This window comes from Talpa occidentalis, unplaced genomic scaffold, assembly GCF_014898055.3.
Source record: "Talpa occidentalis isolate TD23 unplaced genomic scaffold, MPIMG_talOcc4v2.1 talOcc4.8, whole genome shotgun sequence".
Taxonomy (NCBI): Eukaryota; Metazoa; Chordata; class Mammalia; order Eulipotyphla; family Talpidae; genus Talpa; species Talpa occidentalis.
Window position 1 is genome coordinate 109,155,504 of NW_023605194.1, and position 24,294 is coordinate 109,179,797.

Here is a 24,294-nt window from a genome sequence, read left to right on the forward strand (position 1 = left end):
ACCTTTTACAATTTTCTAAGAGTGAGTTATTGGTAATTGAGTTTTGAAAGTGTCAATTGCAACATATTTGAAAGCCAATTGAAAATAGCCACCGTTCATTGCTAGAAATTTTACAATGGAATAGAATTACAGCTGGAAGGTGTCAGAAGGTTAGTGGGGGTGGAACGCATCAACATATTTTAATGTTTTAAATGCAGGACTTTTCCAGCACTCCAGGGCAATAAGAAAGAGTTAAACAGATGGATATTAGTTTACAGAGTCTGATACCACGTAGGTGCTTAATAAGTATTTGTTGAATAGACTCTATAGCATGTGTGTACACATGTCTATACATCAGCTCTGTCTTTTGATAAAATTCAAAATTAGCACATCCTACTAATGAAATATTTACCATTACTCAGCAGATGAATTTAATAGTGATGGACATAGTAACAATGACAATTTTTATTGTAAGTAATTATTATTAGTACTCAAGTTCCCTTTCCTTTTCAGTTCTCTGTTATCTCCTACTCAAGTAGTACAACCAAGACCTCAGTCAATTACAGGGACATGAGAAGTCTTTAGCGACGTCTCCATGCCCAAGCTATCAAGTCACAAATAGCTGCATCTTCTTCCTCTGAGAGAACAATAATAAAGAAGGAATGCTTAGCCCAAAATAAAACTAATAGATGGCCCTGATAACATAGCTCCGAAGGCAGTATAAAAAGAGGAGCTGCATTTAAACCTGTCTGAGACTCTTTGGACCCCACACCCTTGAGGATGCTAAAGCTTCTCCAGGTTTTGGCAATAACTAGATTTTGCTCAGAGGATCAGCCCTCCTCAGCCAGCTAATGCTACCAGGGAAGCTCTCAACCCCAGCCCCTGGTCTCGGTGTGGTCTTTTGATCCTCTTTTTAGTGTTTTTTGTCCCTCCCATTTTTGCTACCAATTGACTGTATGTTTACACAATTGTAATGTGGGTCTCCCCCGACACGAATAATCATATTTTAATTATATGTGATTGGCTTGAGTTGTAAGTGAAATCTCTCCACTCAGGTATAAGTTGGCAATTGAGGTCCAAATAGTATATTACGCTGGATATATTTTGCTTTATTCATTTGACCATTGGTTTCAGCAAACTGTTGAAGGAATCTGTGGACCAAAAGTAATTGAAATACTGAAACCCAGAATTAATTCTACTGAAATAACTTAAGAAAAGGAAATAAATCATATAGCCTGTGTTCTTCATGTTCTACTTGGTAGAATTTTGAACTGATAGGTCAGTGATTTGTCCTTCCAAGACAGTGTTGGGGGGGGTAAATTGGAGACAAGTGGAAATGAAGGAACATGTTGACTTGACTTGAATCTGGAAAGGGAGTTATGAGTTTGGTGTCTAGGGCTCTGCCAGGTACAGTTCTACAGTAAAACATCATTGAATTATTTTCTGGGAAAATGCAAATTTGAACATTAAAGGGAAATTGCAAAAGCTATTAACTCTAACACATTTCTACAGTTACATGTATGAGGAGGGAAGGGAGATAATGCGAGTTCTATATTCTGACTTTATTGGTTGATTTGTTGTTGGGTTGTTCATTTATTGAGCATCTGTTTAGCCTGACACTGTGCTAGCTTCTAGGGAAACTATAAAGATAAATAAGATAATTTCTTTAATTGAGTACATTGTTTGGGCACAGAGAAAGATAATTTCTTTAGAATGTGAATGTTTTCTTATATGGCATTGTTAAAAATTTAAACAGTTCTATTTCTACTAAATTTCTTATCACTGGAAATAATTGGATTAACTAGCTTTCCTTTTCCCTGTGATTTCCCAGACTGTTAATATTCCCTGTCATACCAAGCCCCAAATGTAAACTCCCTGAGGAGGGTAACATTTTGAGATGGCAAAATTGTGAAATGTCTCCAAGAAATGGCCTAGGGAGGGAGAAGGTTCTCCTGGCCCAACCTACTTCTCCTAGATGGCCCTAGATATTTCATATCACTCAAAAGCTCTACATTATAGGATAATTGAATTAACAAGCACTAATTATGCCTCCTAGTGACTCATTGAGCCCACTTTCCCTCAGAAAGGAGAAGTTTTGCTAAAGTTGGGCATGGGATAAATAAGAGACAGCAATATAGAAGGTTGGATCACCCTGGGCAAAGCAGAGAGAGGTGGGTGTCTCTGCAGCAGCATGAATGCCAGAGGGAAACCCACCAGTGATCTGAGGAAACCCTGATCCCTCCCCTCTACCAGAGAGAGGTTCAGGGAGCTGCCCTCTGGTGTTTCTGTCCTCTGGAGAGTCCACCTCATCTGTGGCCACTCTAAAGTCAAACTGACCTCCATAATGTTGCTCCCACATTAGAGTTGGCCTCAAATGTGGACACCTAAATTATGATAAATCTTCATAGCACAACTAACTGCAAGCAGGAACATTTGAATAAAATTTTAGTAACCACTTACAGATATCTGAGGGAAGATAGAAACAAGAACATAGTTCTAAGTGATCTGGATTGTAAAGAGTCACTTATGGAGACATCATCAGCAGGACAATGTAGAAGGCTCCTGAATTCAGGCAAAGGATATGAATAGACATGTATAGAAGGCATATCAATGGTCGACAGGGCACAGGAAAAGGTGCTCAACATCATGAATCCACAGGAAATTGCAAATCAAACCAATCAAACCACTGTGCACTATCACCTCACACCTGTTTGAATGGCCATTTTCAAAAAGGCAAGAAATGAAAGTGTCGGCAAGGATGTGGAGAAAAGGGCACCTTTGCTCACTGTTGGTGGAACGTGGTCTGGCACAGACACTAGGGGAGCATATATGATCTAGCAATTCTCTTTTCTGGGTATATAGCCAAAGAAAATGATTCATAATTTTAAATGATTCATAATGATTCAAATTCATAACTGTATCCCCATGTTCATTGTATCATTCAGAATAGCCAAGATATGGAAACAACCTGAATCTGTATGAATGGAGATGAATAAATAAAGAAAATACATACATATAGAGTGGAATATTATTTAGGCATGAAAAAGAAGGAAATCCTGCCATCTGCAACATCATGGACCGACTGAAGGGCATTTTTAAGTGAAATAAGCCAGAGAGAGAAAGTCAAATGCAGCACGATACCACTTACATGTGGTATCTGAAAAAATAAAAAAGGTTTAAGTCATAGTTGAATCCATAGAAATAGATTGATTGCTAGGACCTGGTGGAGTGGAGGAATTGGGAAAGGTTGGTAAAAAGATAAACTTTCTGCTATAAATTAAGATCTGAGGATCTAATGCATGACTGTAGTTGCCAGTACTGCATTATGCAATTGTAATTTGCTAAGAGAGTAGAACATGTGTCCTTACCACCCCCAGAAGGGTAAATATGTGAGTGTCAATGTGTTAATTGACTCCATGGAGTTACACAGTATTCTTGTTTATCAAATCATCACATTGTACACTTTAACTATATCATAATTTTATTTGTTAATTTTATTTTAATAAATCTAGAGGGGAAAGGAATAACCTTTTCTCTTCAAGTTGTGGCCCAGCAGCTCCAGTCCAGCTGCATGTGGCGGAGGTTCTCCTTCCTCCTTTGTCTGGGGAGGGGAGTCTCTGAACGTTCAGGCCCATCTAGGCTCACTAAGGCCCTGACCACAAAAGGAAGCCTCCAGAGATGGGAGTTATCACTGCTGTGGACTGGAACCTTCTTGACAGTGGAGTCACATCTGTTTATGCAGCACCCACCCTCTGCCAGATGCTGGGGGTGCATCAGGAAACCAAAGAGACAAAACCAAACAAAACACTGTCATCGAGTCATGAACAGACAATAATGGAACACTGTCTGGAAGTAGGGGGAGGTTGAAATAAGAGCCATGGAGAAAAATGGAGCAGGTTAAGGGAGACTGGAATGCCTGCAGGGTCCCCGCGTTCTGGATGGGAGGCCTCATAGACAAGGCGATATTGGAGAAGAGACATGAAAATGACTTGGGGTGGTGGTGGGCCCAGAGTCTCCAGGCTGGCTCTCCTGTTTTTGTTTTTTGGTGTGGCAAGAATTTAATGTTGAGTTCAGAGTTACACAGAAAAGCAAGAGATTTATTGATAAAGAAGAGGCAGGACAGGAAATCTCTGAGCAGAGGGGTGTTGAGCGTGGAGCCGCTGAGGAGCCAAAAGGCAGAAGTTTTGATGGGTACAGTGGGCAAGGAGTGGGGGTGTTTGGCTGTTGGGTGTCTTTTCATTGCCTTTTTGTTGATCGGTTGGGTGCCTGTGGTGTATCTTAGGTTACTGAGGTGGAGTTTTTCACGTTACTTGGCCTGCTTTCTTGAAAGTAGCTCTGGTCCTTTGCTTTGGCACTGTGTTACTGTGTTGGTGTTTTAAATATTTTATTTTTAATTGGGTTGGAGGGACCACCCTGACCCCCTGGTTATTATCTGATCTTGTTGTTGGAGGTTGGGGGCGGCCTCCTGGTCCCACTGATTGTTCCTATTCAGATTGATAAATGGGCTTGGGGGCTTGAGGCATCTTGTTCCTTACCAACTGCCTGTACCTGTTTCCTAATCTCATTCAAAGGAGTTTGAAGAGAACTAATCCAGAGGAAGAGCCACGCCTAGTCTAGGAGTTGGTAGCAGGCCCAGTTGATAGGGGGATGATTCAGAGGCCTGGGCAGGTGGAGGTGAGGGCTCCCCTGCAGGTGTCACAGAGGGAAGCAGAGCAGGGTGATGGGTATCTTAGATGCCATCATGAGCTGTGGCTTTTCTTGAGAGAATATTTTCCCTGGAGGGTCTTGAGCAGAGGAGCAGCAAGCTTTGAACTTAAATCTTATCAGAACTATCTAGGAGGTTGTCCTGAAGACAGACTACAGAGAGACAAGGTGAGAGCTGGGGCTGCTGGGGAGGGTGTTGCCATCTTTGGTCAAGAGGTGATGGTGGCTCCTACCTTGGGGTCATGGTACACGTGATGGAAAGAAGCAACAGGATATGGTGGGGGGGGTAGGGTGAGAAAAGAGGCAAACCAACCCTTTTGGGGAGCATTTGGAAACTCCAAGTAGTCATCAACTGATAGTGGGGCAAAGGGAATGAGGATGTTGGGGAGCCAGGATGTGTGGTATTTTGGGACAGAGGCACTGAACTGGAGATGCCTTTAGCTGTCACACGGAAATGCTGAGTGCATGCTGGACGTGTGATCTTGAAGGATTCAGAACAAGCCACTGCAAGATACACCCCTCTGGCACATTGACTATTTTGAGTTGAAGTTGGAAAAACAGCAAACTCAAGAAAAACACTGTGACCTTCCTTTTTCTTAAAAGCAGGCCATAAAATTCCTATATAAAAGATGTTCGCCCTGACAGCAGAAGGAAAGTAACATTCTTATCATCAAGGACAAGAGGCTGACACCAAGAGAATTCTTCTACACAAACAAACCTTGTTAAAATCATGCTTATCTTCCTTTCGACTCCCCACACAGTTGAACCACTTTTCCATAATTGCCTCTCTGTTCAATTTCATAACAAAAACAAATAGGTTTCCCCATTTGTTTGGGTCCTTCATGCCTATGAAGGTCCCCTGAATGATGCCAAACTGGCATTAAGTACATTTGTATGCTTTTCTCCTGTTGATCTTTCTGATGTCAATTTAATTCCATCCCAGACAAAAGAATCTGAAGAGGTTAAAGGGAAGGTTTGCCTCTGCCCTATTCCCCCACCCCTCCTCAAGTCTCTAGTCTGGGTTAAGGTTCAGGCTGAGGAATGTGGCCAGAGGTGTAGTAAACAGTCAATAAATATTCATTGAATGAAAGAATGAATGAATTTAAGGTTTATCTTCCAAGGTCCAATTTTCTGTCTGAGGACTTTTCTCTCTGTCAAATAATTACCACCGAGCTATCTTCTCTCTTTAGTGGAGATATCAGGCTGTTTGACATCATAAGACTGCATTGTCACAATGCAGCAGGGTGAGCCTAATATAAGTATGAAAATACAAATTTATATTTGTCTATAAATTGATTGGGTATGTGGTTGGATGGGCAGCTGTAATAAATTTCACAAGGTGACTGAAGAAATGGATATTTGGGTGGAACCAAGGAAAGTGACTTGGGGGAGTTTTAAACATGCAGGGCACACTTCTAGAATTTATTTGAATTGCCTTGGAGCTGATGGAGAGACTTAGGAGCCAGTCTTATGAAATCAAAACCTCCAGGAGGACCCGTAAATTACAGTTTGACCTGAAAATGTCCTCAGTAATTCAGAGAGGGCAAGAGAGGGCAGAGGTGAACATTCAGATTTTAGCTCCTATGACCTAAAATTTCCTTCTTTTCCTGTTTGTTGCATTTATTTTTCTAGAAAAGTTGTCCCTGTAAGAAGAATTAGCTCTTAGAAGAATTAGCCTCAATAAATTGTGGTCATACTATAACACATCTTTATTTTTTAAAATGAAACATCCTTATCCAGTAAGAAATTGTGTAGATCTTTCATACAAAATATGTTTCTACTAAAGTAATTAAAATAGCATGAAAGAAACACTGATTTGGTGGAGAACCTTTCTAAATAGTCTAGCCAGTTTGTTTATAAGTGTGGTTTTCTACGGACATGCTTGGAATTCTTTGCAAATAAATATTTGCATGATATTTTTGTACAATGATTAATTTCTCCTGGGGTAAATGAGATTTTTAGCAATATTCTGTGCTTAGGATCTTTTAGTGGATATTATGAATTTATGGAGATATTTATATTAAATGAAAATTGGTACATTGAGAAAGTTATTTTGGTGAACCTAATTTAAAATGTGGGCCATATTCAAACTGTGGAATATGCTGTTTTAAATAATTCACAATAGAGGTAGAGAAAGACAAAAATAAATCTGGACAATAGTGGTTTAGCTGACTATTTTAAGAAATCAATCTCACTAGTGGCTAAGGCACTCTCTTTATGAGATCATAATTTTAGAGCATATGCAAATATTGATTTTTTTACCTCTATCTGGGGTTGACTATATATGTGTGGAACATCTTCAAGAAGATACTTTATCTTTTTCTACAAAGAAATGCAAAATTAGTTGTGGGACAAGTCCACTTGCACATAAAACATTTTTTCATGAGAAGGCAATTAAAAAAATTTGCTTCAGAACCAACCTCTGTTTTTTTTTATATATGCCAAAATATCTTTATTATTTGAAACAATATATTTATGTATTTATAGTATTTTTATTTTCACTCAGAAGTTTTAAAATCTGTATAAGTCACATGTAGCAGTTTTCTCTGTGGCCTCCTCCTTCTTCTATGAAGATGTTTGCACAGTGTAGGATTTCTCTCCACGGGTGTGGTCACTGTAGCTCTCCAAGGCACCTGCAGTCTCCACCATGGTCCACTATGCTCTCCCTATTGTGCACAGAACCTCTTTGTTTTACTTCTACCCTCTTGTGCTTTTTGTTTTCATCAAAATAATCATCAAATTTTGCTTGCTCTGATGCTTCCTATTATTTTGCTAAGCAGGCACTCTATTTGTGTATCTTGGGAAAGATACATTTATTTGCTTTCTTGGGAAAGGACTAGAATATATTACTTGACCTTCGCAACAAGAATATTTTCAGGTTTGCTACATGATGACCTGAGTGAGGACAATAAGCAAACTGAGACACCGAGCAGGTATCAGCATTCGAATTACCGAAGTGCAGTAGTTGGTACAACTAATTCAGCTAGTGGAAGACTACACTGGAAACTTAAATCATTTTAAATGTTTGTGATTGTCGATTTAACCTACACAGTTTTTAGTTCCTAAAATATCTGAATTAGTAGATGTGATCTGGTATCTTCAACAGGAAGATGGTGTTGCCACACACATGCACCTCTATATCCTAAATTAATGTCTTCACTCTGGCAGAATTTAGTGGAACCTGGACAATAATAATATTATAAACCTTGTCCTAACTTTAAGGATGAGCTCAAGAGACTATATTTTAAAATTTTTTTATTGAGGTAACATTAGTTTATAACATTATACAGGCTTTAGGTCCACAGCCTGATATGTTAACAGCTGTGTATAGGGCATTATGTTTGCTACTCTTTTACTTGGTCTACTTACCCCTCTTTTCTCTTCCCTTCTGGTAGTCACTATTTTGTTTTTATTGTCTAAGAGCTTGTTTTTGATTTGTTTGTTCACTTGTTCTGCTGATCTTCCACATGTGAGTGGAATCATGCAGTGTTGGTCTTTCTCTGTCTGACTTATTTCACTTAGCATAATACGCTCTAGGTCCATTCATGTTGCAAATGGCACGATTTCATCTTTTTTATGGCTGAGTGGTATTTCATTGTACATTTACCACATCTTCTTTATCTACCCCTGTGTCGATGAGCGCTTGAGTTATTTGCAGCTGGTGGCTTTTGTGAATAATGCTGCAGTGAACATGGAACATGGCTTCAGGCCAGTTTGGCATTGAATATCCTCATGGGCTCCCTAGCTCTGGGCTCATGGTAACAGAGTGAGAGTTCTGACACTTCCAATCTCTCACTTAGCATTTTTTTCCCCCAATACCTCTTTCCAGGTAGTTCTTTTCTCAACTTAAAATTAAGAAAAACTCCCAAGAGAAAGAGAAAATTATACCCCCCCATCTGTGATTCCTTCTTTGTTCTACTTCCAGTAAAGCACACACACAAAATAAACAAACAAAACAAGACACCACTTTAGTGTACTAGAAATAAAAATCTAAAGTAAAAAGAATGAATCTAGAGACACTTCTGAAACACCATACTACCTGCAAACTCCTTATCGTTGAAGTGTGTTGACAAAGGGAGGTCTCAGCCACAGCTCCCTATTTCTATTTTATGTCGCATCACATAATGGTTCTGAGTAGTGTGTTTAAGTGGAACATTTAATAAAGGCATTCAAAGCGAGGGGGTTTGCTTATTTGCTTGATGGTAGTTTACATGTGTCTTTGGTGTTCTGGGCATGGTTACCCAAGTATATTTTATTTTATTATTTTTTAAAGATTTATTTATTTATGCATACAAGAACTGGGGTACAGGCCAGATGTGTGGGAGGTGAGAGGATTCACCAGAGACAGAGTGGGGAACAGAACAGACAGACTGACTGAATACACTGCTGAGGGGAGCAGAGGGTGAGACAGGAGAGGTCTGCTGTGCCATGTGGGTCAGCTCCCTGGCTGGAGGTCAAACTCATGCTGTAGAGGCTGCAAACAACTTCTTAGTGCCGAGTCTTAACTCCTTGTACCACCAGGAAGGCCCCAGAGTTGTATTTTAGAATCTGATTCTTTTTAGACTATGAAATAATGATGTTATTTGCCAGATTACATGGTGTCAGTAGAGGAGTTGCCTCCATAACCAGATCTGGAAACTAGAGGAGGGAGAAAGCAGAAAGGAGAAAGCAAAGGCGTCACGGTGTTTTGATTGTGGGTTCAAGGAAGGAAAAATCCACAATCAAGGTGTGATTCAGGTTGCTGAGGAGTCAGCAGGCCACTGGCCAGGTAGCTGACTTCTTTACAGAGCGAGAACTTGGTAGGAGCTAAGGGTCGTAGACTCGCTATCTTATCTCCTCTCCGGAAAGCCTCCGGCTCGGAGCTTAGTGGTCTTGGCAAGGAAGACTCAGGAAGCTTAAGAGTTTATAGCTTTGCTGGGCTGTTGCTGTACTGATTTGGAAGATAAATAACCCCAAAACTCTCTACCACCTTTCAACCTAAATAAGGATTACAGTTCTGTGCATGGTGGATAGTCTGAAGCCAAAAATGAGAGTAGGAACACAGCCACTATGGCGAGAGATAAGTGTCAGCCTGCTTAGACAACAGAAGATCTGGAGAAACTGAATCCCAGGCAGGAATGCCACCCCAGGAGCTTGAGGGCAAATTCCTAGTCTGTGGATTGAGAGAGAATAATCGATTCCCTTGGCTCATGCAATGACCTGACAAATGATCTTAAAACACGAAAGACACAATTGTGTTGAATTTAATATTTTTATCACCTATTACTTGGTTAACTAAAGGGTTGGCATAACTTAAATTTTAAAAGGAATGTGTCCAGAATAAAGAGAACATTTCTGCAGAGACACAGCCTGCCGTGGCAGAATGAGCCTGGCTTTGGGGACCAAAAATGTGGGTTGAAATCTAAAATCTGCACCCTGCTTCGTGTCTGACCTGACGCCACTTTCCTACCCTCTCTGAACCATGGTCTTCTCCACATGTGGTTAACAACCTACAGATGGTTTTGTGGTGGATGAAATGAGACACTCTCCGGATACCTGGGCTCAGGACAGACACATGATAAACAACAGCTCCTTATGCCACGTTTTAAGGATCTGGGACATAATCTGAATCCTGAAATTCTGAAATGATTTCTTTTTTCTCTTTAGAGATAGAATGGGGTGTAGGATGTGGATAAGTACAAACTAACGGATATGGAATCCCTGACTAGAGAATTATCTTTTTAAAAAAAGAAAACATTGAAGTCCTGATTTTAAAAATAAAGTTCAGGGCCTCCCCTGGTGGCGCAGCGGTTGAGCATTGGGCTGCTGGAGGCTGCCCACAGCCTCTGCAGCGCCGGTTCGTTCCCCAGCCGCCGGCGAGGGTTCCACAAACAAATAAATAAATAAAAATAAAAATAAAGTTCAGAAATGAATTCCCTGCCAACACTTGTTAGCTCGCTCTGTTTCAGTGTATCCATCTCTAAAATGGGAATATTATTACTTACATGTAAGAAGAATTTGAAACAGAGTATAGAAGAATAATTTCATTGCTTTGCAGAGCTACAAAAGTCACACTGTAGATATCTTAACTCTTCCCTTATCTGCACCCCTTGAGGGGCTGAGAAATATTCCAATAGAAAGGCCAGACTTTCTCCTATGATAGAATAGAGGGATGAGGTTTATTTCAAGTGGTAAATCAGTGACACCCAGTGGCTGCTAATTTTATATTGACCTGTTTTCATTTTTCAATTTAAGTTTGAGGGGTTCTATCCTAGAGCAAATTAAGAAGGTGGTGAGAACATGGACATCAGGGATACTTTGAGAACTTTCCCAGAACATGGCAACAACCTAAGAGCCGGACCCAAAATAGAGAGAGCTTGGGAAGGTGGGGACAGCAGTTCTGGAAATTTCCCACCAGCACTGGGCATGTCACTAAGCATGTGCTCAGTCTTCCTGTCACTTGGATTTCCCAAGAGGCATTCCCATCCCTGAAGTGGATGTCATCTGCCCAAATTGCAGCTAAATTTGTGTCTGTAACAGACAGTCGGGAACATTCCCTTCAACCATGAGTATAACTTAACTGGAGGTTTAACACAAAGCACCCCCAAAGCACCTGTATGACACAATAATGGCGGTGAAGTTAAAGGTCTGGGGGTTCCTTTCTTGGATAAAAGACAGTGAATATTGCATTCTAAAATTGTTAGCTAACAACTTAGATGGCAAAGATTAGTATTTTTCCCTCATACAAGCAAGTAGAGTGAGCGTGAAGGACGTGTCTACACCCAAACCAGCTTGTCCATTCTGCTGGTAGATGAACTTGGCACTTATCTTGGGCACATGGAGCCTCTTGAAGTCTTTATTTTCTCATCTGTTCAAGGAGGGTAACAACGGCCTGCTCATGGGTCATCATGAGGCGTTAATGAAATGACGCACCTAGAATGATGGCCTGGAAATTGCAGTCATCCTAGTCTGGTGCTCAGCTGTGCAAGTTCTCTGCTGGCCTCACAACATGGTGACTTCTTAGAAAGCCCATCTCAGACTAGCGGCACTTCTCAGGTGTCTGTGGTCTGTCGACTCTTTCAAGTAATGGCGGGATGGACACAGCCACTGCCATGTTTACAATAAGGGAGAGGACCATGTGCCACACAGGACTGATGTTATCAGGTACTTTGCCTTTCTTGGATGAAAGACTGTAAATATTGCATTATAAAATTGTTAACTAACTAACCTTAGATTGCCGAGATTAGTGTTTTTCCCTCATACAACACGGAGGAAGTTATAATAGCACAGAGATACATGTAAAGCAGGACAATTAAGTAAACCCAATTCATGAAGGATTCCATAGAGGCTTCGCTCAAACAGAAGACTCTACTTCTTGCTGGCCGCTCCTTTTAATTTCCTGATAGCTATTTTCAACAAATGGATTATTAAGCTTTGTAAATAGATATGTGGTCATAGATGGAATGTATAACACCTTTCTTTTTATTTTTAGCATTTGCTAAATTTGTGGCATGGTTGAGATGCCAGGCCTGGAGGCCAGGTGGACTTGAATTTCAACCCTGGCTTCTCCACTCACTAGTTTACCTCTTGGTGTAGATTCTCTAAGCTTCAGTTCCACGGTCTGTGGCCTGGGGTGGTCACGCCCACCACCTCACAGTACAGGGAGGGGAGGGGGGCAAGAGCAAAAGCGCGCTCTTGGGAAATAGCAGCTGGCAAGTAGTTCACGCTCAATATGGCGGGAAGATGTGGACTGTCAGGCCTGCTGGTTCTTCCATAACTCAAGCCCTTTTTATACAGCAAGTATTATTTATGCTTTACGATCTTAAAATGAAATTTTAGAGCCAATAGAAGCTCGCTACTGTATTTTGAAAAGATAGGTCCATGCTTTAACTGAACTATAAAGGAGAGACAGAGGAGTTGGATGCGAGATGGAATAACATGCATCCAGTCTTACGCCCGGGGACAACTACACCCCGACGCCTGCGCCCCCCCCCCCCATCTCGGGGTCCACGGAGCCATGAAGACCAGTTAGCAGTGTGGCTCGGGTGTCACCCGTTGTGCCTCTTTGGGCGACATTTTCAAACTATGGGAGCTTCTTGGTGATACATCAAGCAAGGCAGAGAGGGATCCTCCTTCCTTTCGGCGTTCATTGCCTTACTAGAAACTTTGCATTGGTTCCTATAAAACTATGGTTCACATTTAAACCAGGTAGAAACACTTTGTTAGAGTTATTACTTTTTCGTTTAAAACAATGATTTCATGTAATCCCTCTCGGAGGGGTTTTCTTATTGCGGTCTCTCAAGAAAGGGGTGATGGTGGACGACAGATGGAGGGCAGGGTGTTCTGGGGGTCGGGCTTGACTGGGCACTCAGGATGTGCGCAGAGAGCGGCCGTATGGATGTTGGAAGGAGCTCATTGGGCGCCCTCTGTGGAATCCCTCCTGTGGCCTCTCCTTGTGGCTTGAACTCTTCCGAGCCTGGTGCCTGGGTCGGGTGGTGGGAATATTCCAGGAGATTTGGTCTGCATCTGAGCCACAGAAGTCGAGTGTCACTTTTACTCAGAATCTAGGCCAGTCCAGATGAAAGGACAGAGGAATTATATTCCACATTAACTTAAATATAATTGAATTATCTGCTGCTTTTTATAAGGAGTTAGACTTAGCCTAGAAAATTAAAGATTGGTGTTTCCCCCACACATATCGTGGCTACGATGATCTTTTGTTTGCAGAGTGTCTCTTCCATGGCAGGACATTGATCATCCTTGTCCCCTCCACTAAATACCAATGAACCCCTCCCCCATTTTCATGACCACAAAAAATAACCCCACAACTTTGCAAAATGCCTCTTGCAGGTGGGGCTAGCTTCATGACAAACCAGCGGCCTAGTGAGGCTGGACGTCAAAGCTGATCTTTTGAGCGTCTTCGTGAGTCACGGTTGTGAAAGTCTAACAGTGAAAGCGAGACTGGCATTTCGAACAACCCAGGTTCTTTAGACTCCAGGACGCAGGACTGGCTGGCCAGTTTGGGAAGTCTTTCCCACACCAGGAGGTTGTTGGAAGGAGGAGGAGTCGGGGCTGGCTGAGATGTCTTTCTGCTTAGTTAGGTTCTGAGGGACCCGGGGTGCAGGCTCAAGGGCAAGAGTCACTTGCTCACTCTGCAGCTCTGCAGGGCCCAGACCCATTGGGCAGTGGGGTTGGGTGGATTCTGCAAGGTTGAGCAGGAGGGCCAGACTTTCCCAGATCTTTGCCTTAGTTTGTGTAGGCTCTGTAACAAAAATACTATGAACTGAATGTCTTATTAACAGCAATTATTAATTTCTCACCGTTCTGGGAAGTCTAAGGTAATGGTGCTGGCAGATCCAGTGTCTGACGCTGGCCACGTCCTCCTGAGTAAGATATCTTTGTTCAGATGTAAGATACTTTTGAGTAAGGTGCCTTTGTTCAGATGGAGCTGGAAATGTGTTCAATGAAAAGAACAAAAAGCAGGTCATTTGGCAGTGACCCAGACCTCCCTAGCCTTCCGGAGGGCTCCTTCCAATGTATTAGACAAACCAGCTATTTGAAATGCAGTGTTGCACCCTCTGCCTCTTAAAGACCTGGGCACTGTCTGCTCCAAATATGGCCTTGTAACATGCAGAGATCAAGAAATTAAGGGAGAGGGTCATCTTATTACACTTAAGAAAGATTGTGATCTATTTAAGATCACTTAGACCCAAAGCAAATATTTAATTAAATGAACTGATAGTGATTAGTAGGCCTTTTCTTTGATGCCTTTTCCTTCCTTCCTGAGCACTTGTGGCTAACGCCCATGGACACGTGTACATACCTGTGTGGACACGTGTGCATACCTGTGTGGATACAAAGCCCCTCTCACTTGGCTGATATGGGAGGCAGCTCCTTCCTGGGCCGGAAGGCTTCCAACAAGCGAGGGCTCAGGGGAGGGAGGCTCCAGTCGGAAATACCTGGGGAAAACATGTCAGGGGTGGGAAGGGCTGTGGGGTTATGGGTTATGGGTTTGGGTTATGGGCTTGCAAGGGGGTTATGGGCTCATGCAGACTCAGCAAGTAGAGGGGCCCAGGGCTCCTGCGTTGTGAAGGTTGTGTCACTGATGGCCTGAGAGACTCCAGCGTTAAATTTCACCCTTGAACCACCTACATAGATGCATAAACAGCAGTGAGCTTATAATTTCTAGAAAGTCAAAAGAAATACAACTCTGCTGTCAACTGACCATGACTTAAGGTTCTAGGACGAGGAGCTGACATGAGGTTCAGTGTGTCTGGTGACAGTAATCTGTTTAGCGAATTTCTTTCCATAATAGATCTCTTCTCTGCCGAAATTTGTTTACCTTCCTTCCTGAGATGGTTCATTTCCTTCAACTGAGCGTTTTTTTAGGAGATATTCTGACTTTTAATATCTCCTGTAACCACTAGATGGCAACATTGTTCTTTCATGTCACTGCTGTGACTGCAATAAACACAATGGATTTGTTCACTGAATTTCAAAAAAAATTAAAAAGCAAAGAACAGTAATTTAAATGCATCTCTCTGTACCACCGGAGTAAGGTAGAGCATATCTAATTATAAGTTTGTGATTTCCTTATCTAGAATGTGTACTAAACAACATTTTGTTTCTGGTTCCTTAGAGAACAGACTTGCCTGGTACTTAAGACACAGTGTGACTCGGTTTCTCTGGCCTTTATGGCTGCAAGAGCTGCCCATATGTTGGATGATTTTCTATTTAAATCACTCAACACCTTTCTTGATTTTGCAACAGCCAGGAGCAGTGGTTTCCAAACTAAGAGGCATAATATTAAATAAATACATAGACGATTCCAGGACTTTTCCCCCAAGATCCTGAAGTAAAGCGTGGCTGTCTGGGTTTGTAAAAGCACCCCCACCACTGATAATGCCTCCTGGTTATCCATAAGTTTGGGATCAGACCCAGTATCCTGAACTTCTAGAGCAACAGAATTCTCAAAATAAAAGAATTTTAAATGAATTTTAAATGAATTTAACTTAATTTAAAACACATACACATGTTTAAGGGAAAAAAGTCTTAACTACAGATCTCAATTTACAAAAAAGTTGAAATCCCTGTAAAAATCCTTGTAATTCAAATATTTGCTCACCCTGCATGTCTAAAACAAAGGTTGTCTCCCAGTATATGGGATGAGATAGATAACTTGATAATAGTCTTGCTGTTTCTCTGTATCTCTTATAAATGGGAAACTTTCAAGCTGAGGAGTGGTGAGTTTCTATAGAAATAATTCCAGGTCTCCCCGAAGGATCTTATTCTATTTTTATTCCATTACATTTTAGCATGTATATCTTTAAAAATCATTAATGATCACATTTGACATCTTGAGGGTCCTATAGCTAAAAAACTGAAAAACTGGTTTTCTTTGTCATTTGTCGTTTGTCCCTTTTTCTCCCCCTCTCTCTCCTCCTGCATCTGTTACTGTTTCTCTTGGTGGAGCTGACTCTCTCCGTGTCTTTTTTTTTCCTGTCATTATTTGCTCTGGGTCATTATTTACTCTTCGATTTAATGTGATAGCTTTCAGCTAATTAACCACTGTTCAAATATTATTTGCCTTGACCTGTTTGAATAAACTGACTTCATGAGTCTTTTTCTTTATTGAACATTATCTTTTCCTTTTTGTGGTTAAAAATATCACAGCCATTAGCATAGCATCACCCGTTCCTGGTGGGAGCTGGTGACAATGGAAACAGATCGGTAGTTTCTTCAATATGTTCAGGTTGTAGGTGCTTTTAACACACTATAGAAAATTACATTTTCATAGAAAGGAGCCCCACTGTGCATTAACTTGATTCTCCAGTGTAAGAGAATCAAATTGGCAGCTCATAGAACTATACCCAGGTGAATTTTTGTTGCTACAAGGCAAGATTTGGGGAAACTTACTGCTTTGTTAAATTCCTATATCTTGTTTCTGTGGTTCATTAAGAAATCCTTGAATTGAAAAACATAAGATTCCTACAAATTTTTCTTCATCATAAAAGCCATTTCTAAAATCCATCTTTTTAAAGACAGTTGCAAAACTACCACAAAATGGAACAGTCTATTAAAATATGCATCTGCCTGGGGTCAGATCACACCCTTTAGGGCAGCTGCTTGTTTTTCTTGTTATAACTGGTGTCCACAACCACCACGCCCTGCATTCCAGCAATGGTCCTTGGCGTTGGAACATTCAGTTTTGGAAGTTTTAATTTAGAGGCAGAGTCTCTGAAGCTGAGCTCACCAGAGGCTCCCACCAGGCTGGGCCAGCAGAGGGACCCGCTGCCCCGCTGCCGGGAGCTGGCCAGGGATAAACATCTAGGTGTCCAAGCAAACATTGACTGCCCTGGAATTTTATTCCCTGTTTCTTTCCTTTAAAAAATGCAAAAGAATTATCTGCAGGAAAGCAGTCAGGTGCAGATCAAATCAGAAAATTGAAGCAGTGCTCCCTGGTGGGAGAAGCATCCCTGCCTCTCCCCTCCTGAAAAGTTGTCAGCAAGTTTGATTAGCAGCAATCACTGACACTACAAATCAACCCAGTTTAAATTTTTAAAAGACACTTGAGGTATGTTCACAACACCTCGTGCCTGTGCAACCTAAAAAATTAAAATAAAATAAATTTTAAAGGGAGGGGTGGCGCTCTAAATTTAGAAGATGCCAGATCTTAAGCACCAGAGAACCCTGTCCTGGTTTCCGAATGTTTACTTCTCTGCAAAGCTGGGCCACAGAGCACCTGCTCTCTTCAAAAGGAAACCCTGGCACCTGCAAGCTGGGGCTGACATGGAGAATTAAAATGACTTGTTAATGAGCAGCGCTAACCTGGTGAGGAGCCTGAGGAGGCTTCTGGAAAGGACTGGGTCTGGCGTTTGCATCTGGTTGTGCTGTGTGCGTCCACTGCCCCTTATCTTGACAAGGCATAAAAAGTTGAGAAAGCACGGGCAATTGTTGTTTTCAAACTTACTTGCTAAAAAAGAAACGGTGCCTCTCCTTGCCTGCCTCTGTGGCGCTCAGGCCCTGCGCTTTAAGTGAACAAGGCACGGGGATGTGCCGGGTGGCCAGAGCCAGAGCAGGGACCACGAGAAAGCACCTGCTTATTCTTTTAAAGTACAAGGCCCTGCTCGCTAAGTAAACACTGTTTACCAAATGCAAAGCCTCACAGCCCTCGGGCTGCAGGGACTAAATACCCAGATGTCCTCAACTTCCATGCTGCTGGTTCCACAGCCCGAGTTCCCTGCCGGCCTCCTCCCCCCTGTGAGAGGGTCTCTTCCATGGCCTCCAGCCCTTCAGCGTCTGCTCCCTCTCTGTTTCCTGCTGCAGGCCTGTCTCACCTAAATGTCCTTGTGGTCCCTAGGTCACCTCCCCTCTTACTCCACAAACGCAGAGCCGCCCACTCCCCTTCGTGTATTTTGCCAAGGTAGACACGCCCAATCCCTTCGTTTTACGTTTGTCATTTTGCTTCTGAAGCTTTGGACTTTTCAAGCAGTTCCGTTTTCTCATCTAAATCATTTCTGAAGTCTAACTGAACTGAAAATAAGGAGATATTCAATAACTGATAGATGTTGAGTTAAAAGAAACTAGGGATAAAATGCTGAAAAACATACCTCGAAATAGAGTATAAACCTGCTGTTGGAAAATTCCTAATTTTGTGGTTGTCCTGGAGAATAAAACTGCATTTCCTCTAAGTGGGTGGCTCTCTCCTTTCCTGATCAATAGACTCTTCCTCATTTGCATACAAAGTCCCCCAATAGATTGTTCTTTATCTTAGAAGCCCCAGATTTTTGTATGTAAGATTATTTTCTTTGAGTCTTTAAGAGAAAGGGAGGGGTCATCTTGTTCATAGCCTTTACATTACTTTCTTACGTCAGAGTCATTTTGTGAGGCTGATTCAAGGCTTGGGAAATAATGCAAATGTCTGTGAGATAAAAAGTATGTATTTTAAAAGCAGATGTATACTTGTATATATGTGTATATATGTTATGTGTGTGTGCTTTACACTTGTGCCTCTGTGTGTGTGTGTGTGTGTGTGTGTGTGTGTGGTTCCTGTGGCCAAGAGATTTTCCCCTCTGGGGTACCCAGCATTAAGGCAGAGGGAGCCAGAATTGCCTCGCTTGGCTAATTTTCAGTTTTGATGACCAATCTCCAAACAAACCCAGACTTTAAGACAGGGAGCAAGCAGCTTTTTAACTTCTAAATAAAACAGCAGAAATGCACCCCCCCCCCCAAGAGAGCAGACACTGACAGCTCCCCGGACATTAGGGCAGGAAGGGCCTGAACACCTGGAGGTCTCCAGTTACAGAGGAGGGAGCTGGCCCAGGTGACATCAGCAAGCTGTGCTGGCAGAGGCAGTTCCCCTGCACAGCCGTCCTTGTCCTTCCAGGTCAGAGGGCGTCACTAGTCCTTGCCTTTCTTTCCCACCAACTATCCTCCTCCCCACTCATCTCTGGAATGCACTGTTGCCATGATGCCTGCTTGCTTGCTGGGTTTGGCGTTGGTGAGTGAAGTGACCCCGTGGCTTACGCAGATCAGTGGAGAATGGTGCACTTTGCCTGGTGGGGAACCCGCTCTGGGGAAGCTTGCTTTTATGTGGTGCCCCTGGCTTGCAGCAAGGCAAGTCGGTGTGAGCTGGCTTGGGAGAAAGGCTTCTGCGCCTGTGCAGGGTGTTAAACAGTTGCCACTTCGTTGAGGCTGTGACCCAGATGGGCTTCCCCACTCAGGACCCCCACTCGGGCTGCTCTCTAAACACCTGACTATACTTCAAACCCCGGCCTGGGCAAGCCCAAACAATCAGGACAAGTTATTGGACTCAAGACTTCTTCAGCAGCAAGGCGTGTGGGGAGGAAGAGCTGAGTAGCCAGTGGCTGCTAAATGGCGTAATATGTTAACCTGAGCCCCTTGGATTCAACCAAAGGAGTCCTCAGCCTGATTGGAATTAACCTGCGCTGACTCCTGCTTCCTTTTTCCTAAGGAAACAGGGTAGCAACGGGCAGGCAGGGGTCCTGGTGGGGGATAATGGGAGTGGAAGGTGTTCAATTTCATCTTGTTTTCCCTAAACTATTAAGAAAGAACAAAAAACATGATTTAGAATGGACTCAGTTTCCAGGAGGGGAAAAAAGAAAACCGAGTATTTATTATTCAAGAAAGAAATAGAGCCAAGGTGTGAGGGGGGGAAAGGCCTCTCACATCTCCTGGCCAGGTGCTCCGTGCATATAAATGTTTCAAGCTAAGCTTTAAGATCAAGGGAAAGCCTGTAGGGAGCCTTGTTTCCTGGAGATCGCCTGCTAGAGCAGCTCCGAATGCAGCCTGCCCATTTTCATGTGGTTATTAAGGATTAAAGGGGGTGAGGCGGTTCTGCAATGGCAGCTCTTGGTTTCCATTAACTCTGTGCACGAGACTGAAAGCTTCCACCGCTCGGTTTGCATATGTGGCTCAGGCTACCCGCTCGCCCCCGGCTCTGTCGCCCGGAGTGTTTAACATGGTCACCCCTCCACTCAGGTGCTCGAGCTCCAAGCAAGCTGCCTTGCTGCCAGGATTGAGAATTGCTGTGCTTCTCAGAAATCCTCCTGGTTCTCACAGGAGTGTGGGGGAAGATGAAAAGAATTTCACAGTAGATTGCTGCTGTTTGCTCCAGATACTGTGGCTGCTACTCCCCCTCGCCATGCTTGCTGGGCTTCCTGTCTGAACCCAGGAGCAGGGAGGCGGCCCACTCAGGCAGGCCGGTGCTTAGGGGGTCCAGATCTGCAATTCTCCTTTTCCATGGTCAGTGTCCAAGCTAAAGCGTCTTTGAAGTTCCTTTTGTAAAGTGACTAAGAAAGTTGAGTCATAAAAGAAGCACACACCTAGGGGGTGGTTTATTGTCTCGCTGGGTCATTTTATGGCATTTTATGGCGTAGATCTTGTAAGCTGGGGTCATGGATGCCTGATTCACTAACAGTCATTAAAATAAAGTATTAATGAAGAGCTCAGCCAGAAAGACCCAAGAACCAAAACAACACACTGGTCCTTGAATCCATTCCCAGCAAGCAATATTTTTAAAACAGAACAGGAACTCAGAGTTCATAAAAATTTACACTCTTTGTCTTCAACATTTTTCAACCCCACAATGACCCTGGAGCTTCTATGTTGAGACCACAAGACTAAATCTAAGGGAGGAAAGTGAACTGTGCAGTGTCACCTGCCCAGCCAATCGCAGAATTTTCATTTTCCTGCAATCCTTCTAGGTTTTGTAGCAATGAATCTGATTGAATAATGTGAATGGTGCAATAGTGACTGAAGACTTGCAGTTCTGGGATGGTGTCTCCTCCTGCGCTTGAGAAACCAAACTGTCCAGGGCCCCCAGAGGTTAGCTGGAGGGAGGAGGTCACTGACCTCATAGAGCTTGGAGTCAGCAGGTGCAGCAGGAGGTAGGAGGAAACTGGGGTAGGTGGCATCCTCATTGGGCAGCCCTGATCACGTAGGTGCTCGTGGAAACACTGGTGGAAGTGGAGAGTGATAAATCAGTGTGGACTCAGCACAACCACCCCTTTTGCTTAAGCTATTCAATAATATGATGGCGAGACTCTAATTACTGTCTACTAAAATTCTTGTTACCAATGTACTTGGTGGCAACTTTGTTCATGTTGAGTTGTTTTGGGGTTAAAATAAGAAAACGCAAGGAACATTAAGTCAACAAAGTGAAAGGAGCAGCTTGGATGATCTAAAGAAACCCAGGGTACATATTCCACCCAGACCATTAGTAACTTCTAAGTTATTTATTTCAGCAACTTCTGTTTTCATGTTATAATAACAACATAGATTCCATAGTTCTGGATGGTTTATAAAATTCATTCTCATGCATTTTTATATCAAGATCTTTCTACAACCTTCTGACCATGACCTAGCCAAGGCAGACTTTATTATCCCCAATATACAGAGAAGTCAACCGAGGCTTAGGGATGCATTAAGAATAACCAATTAGTAGAGACTGGAACTTAACTGCACATGCAACCATCTTTTCACCCTCCTATCTATTTATACCCTCCTACTGTGAATTCTAAATCAGGCCTTCAAAAAATTTAAATATGATAAGCAGTTGCATCCCGAATTTTAAGTACACTCAATATGTCTAGGTAAGTAGCTATTTTGGGAGAGAAGTGATCTCTTTTTAAATCATCCACTCTTCCCAGCAACTCCATCTCAAAACTGAGAGTAAATTTGGGAATTTTACTCTCTGTTAGAATACAGAGGATCCTTTGGGAAAATGATTTTAAAGGTTGTGTATCACCAGTTAATTTTGACCGGTATTTTTTTGAGCCAAGCCATCTGGCAGTTGTATCTTATTTCTTCCTGCCTCCAATGGCTGGACCCACACACGTTCAGACCTCACGCAAAAATGCCAGTGTCTGCACATTTTCACTCTGAACAGCATTTTCAGTCAAAGCAGAGAAAATGAGGCTCTGCCTGTCTTTTGCAATAACATTAATATTATCTCTGTACAGATGCTGTTAGAAGTACGAAGTTAAATGCAGAGCCCTGGAGATGCCTGGAAGCACACACGAGATGAGCACAGCCATTCACGGAAGACCTAAGAAATGGAAAATGTGCAGGATAAACTTTTCACCATGACAAAGTAGAGCCATGTCGCTGGTTCCAATATGGGATTGACAGCAGGAAGTAATGACAATAAGGTAAGTGGTGGTGCATTTAGGATGCAGAGAGTGGATGAGATATATATGTGTCCTTGGTTTGAATAAGCCAGGATATTAATAACTACCAATGTTAGTCTGGGATTGGGGAATAAAAAGACTGAAATGTGAAGGCAGCAAAGTCAGTCTGGCTGTAGAGAAGCCAAGGAAAAGCAGATGTGAACTAGACATTCATGACGACCCCTTTGACAGCAAGGACCGTTGTATTAGTGGAGAGCATTTCAGAATTGAGAGAAGCAAAGGGTCTTTGCAACTTGACTTGCAACTGCTGAGTGGAATGTGCTTGGCAAAGTGATGGGAGGTTACTCTTGCAAAGGCAGTGGTTGTCCCTAGGGACAATGAAGAAATGACCCTTTTCATGTTCATCCCTTCAGGACCGTTAAGTGAGAAAAGTGATCACACACACACACCCCAGTATTTGTTTTTCTCAAATATTCCCTCCTTCCCTCTCTCCCTTTACTTTTTTAGTGTGCTTTTAGGTTTGCAGCAATATTGCAAGGAACTTACAGGGATTTCTCATATCCTCCTGCTCTCACTAGGGATCGCCTCCCCCTGTTACCAACCTCACTCACCAAAATGGTACATTTGTTATACTTGATGAACATGTTATAACCACCCAAAGTCCATAGTTTGGGGTTCACTCTCGATTTTGTACTTTTCTGTGGGTTTGGACAAACATAATGATGTGTATCTGTCATATTGAATCATTTGTAAGAGTTTCATTGCCCTAAAAAGCCTCCGCTCTGTGAAAGAAAATGTCAAGAGAATGAGAGGATAAGTAACAGACTGGAAGAAAATATTTGCAAGATATACATATGAGAAAGGACTGGTATTCATAATATACAAAGAACGCTTAAGATTCAACAAGAAGAAAACAAACAATCTGCTTAAAAAGTGGACCAACTACCTTAACACACCGTACCAAAGATGAAATACAGGGGACAAGTCAGTACATGAAAAGATACTCCACATCCTGTGTCATCAGGAAAATAAAAATTAAGACAGCAATGAAGCACCACCCTACGCTTATTAGAATAGCCGAAATCTGGAACACTGTGCTGGCAAGGATCTGCCCAATCATCCCTCTCCATTCTCCTGCCCTCACTCCTTGACAACTCCTGATCAGTTTTTCTGTCTCCATACTTTTGCCTATTCCAGAATGTTCGAATTGTATAGTATGGAGTCTTTTCAAATTGATATCTTTCACATGTCTTTTCATGGCTTGATGGCACACTTCTTTTTAGCCCTGAATAATGTTCCATTTTCTAGATGTACCATGGTTTATTTATATAAAAATCACTTAATTGAAACATATCTTGTTTGCTTTCAAGTTTGTGCAATTATGAATAAAGCTGTTATAAATATCTGTGTGTAGGTTTTTGTGCTGACATAAATGTTCTTCTCCTTTGCGTGAATAACAAAGAATGTGATGGTATCAGAGAATGTTTACCGTTGTGAGAAATCACCAAACTCTGTCCCTCTGTGGCTGTACCATTTTGCATTCCTACCAGCAATGAGTGAGACGTGTATCTGTATGATATTGAATCATACAAAAGGTTTTTATTGCCTGTTACTTCACATCCTCACCAGCACTTGGTGTTAATCCGTTTTCTGGATTCTGGCTGTTTTAATTGGTGTCTCATGGTATGTCACTGTGGTTTAATTTCCTTTTTATAGTTAGATCATTTCTTTTTCCCACTGTTGCAAAATGCAGATGATAGTACTAATCGCACATTAAGTTATTTAATCAATATCTATTCAGTGCCAACTATACACCTCAAATTATGATAAATATTAGGGATGCATAGATGAATCAGACAAGAGCTGTGTCTTATAAAAGCTCACAGTGAAGTGAGGGAGGTGAGGAAGCAGATAGATGATATGAATGCTTGAATTGAGACATGCCTAGAATTGTTCTATATTTGTGTATTTCCCAAAATGG

General features: G+C 42.2%; 1 long non-coding RNA gene across 3 annotated transcripts in view; it reads left to right on the top strand.

Moving 5' to 3' along the window:
* LOC119234541 (uncharacterized) overlaps window positions 1–24,294 on the top strand; it is a 77,905-nt gene that overhangs the window by 23,530 nt on the left and 30,081 nt on the right. For all 3 annotated transcript variants that reach the window (XR_005122644.2, XR_008550118.1, XR_005122643.2), the window contains exon 3: window positions 22,146–22,334. This is a non-coding gene — a long non-coding RNA (uncharacterized LOC119234541). The remainder of the gene's footprint in view (window positions 1–22,145; window positions 22,335–24,294) is intronic.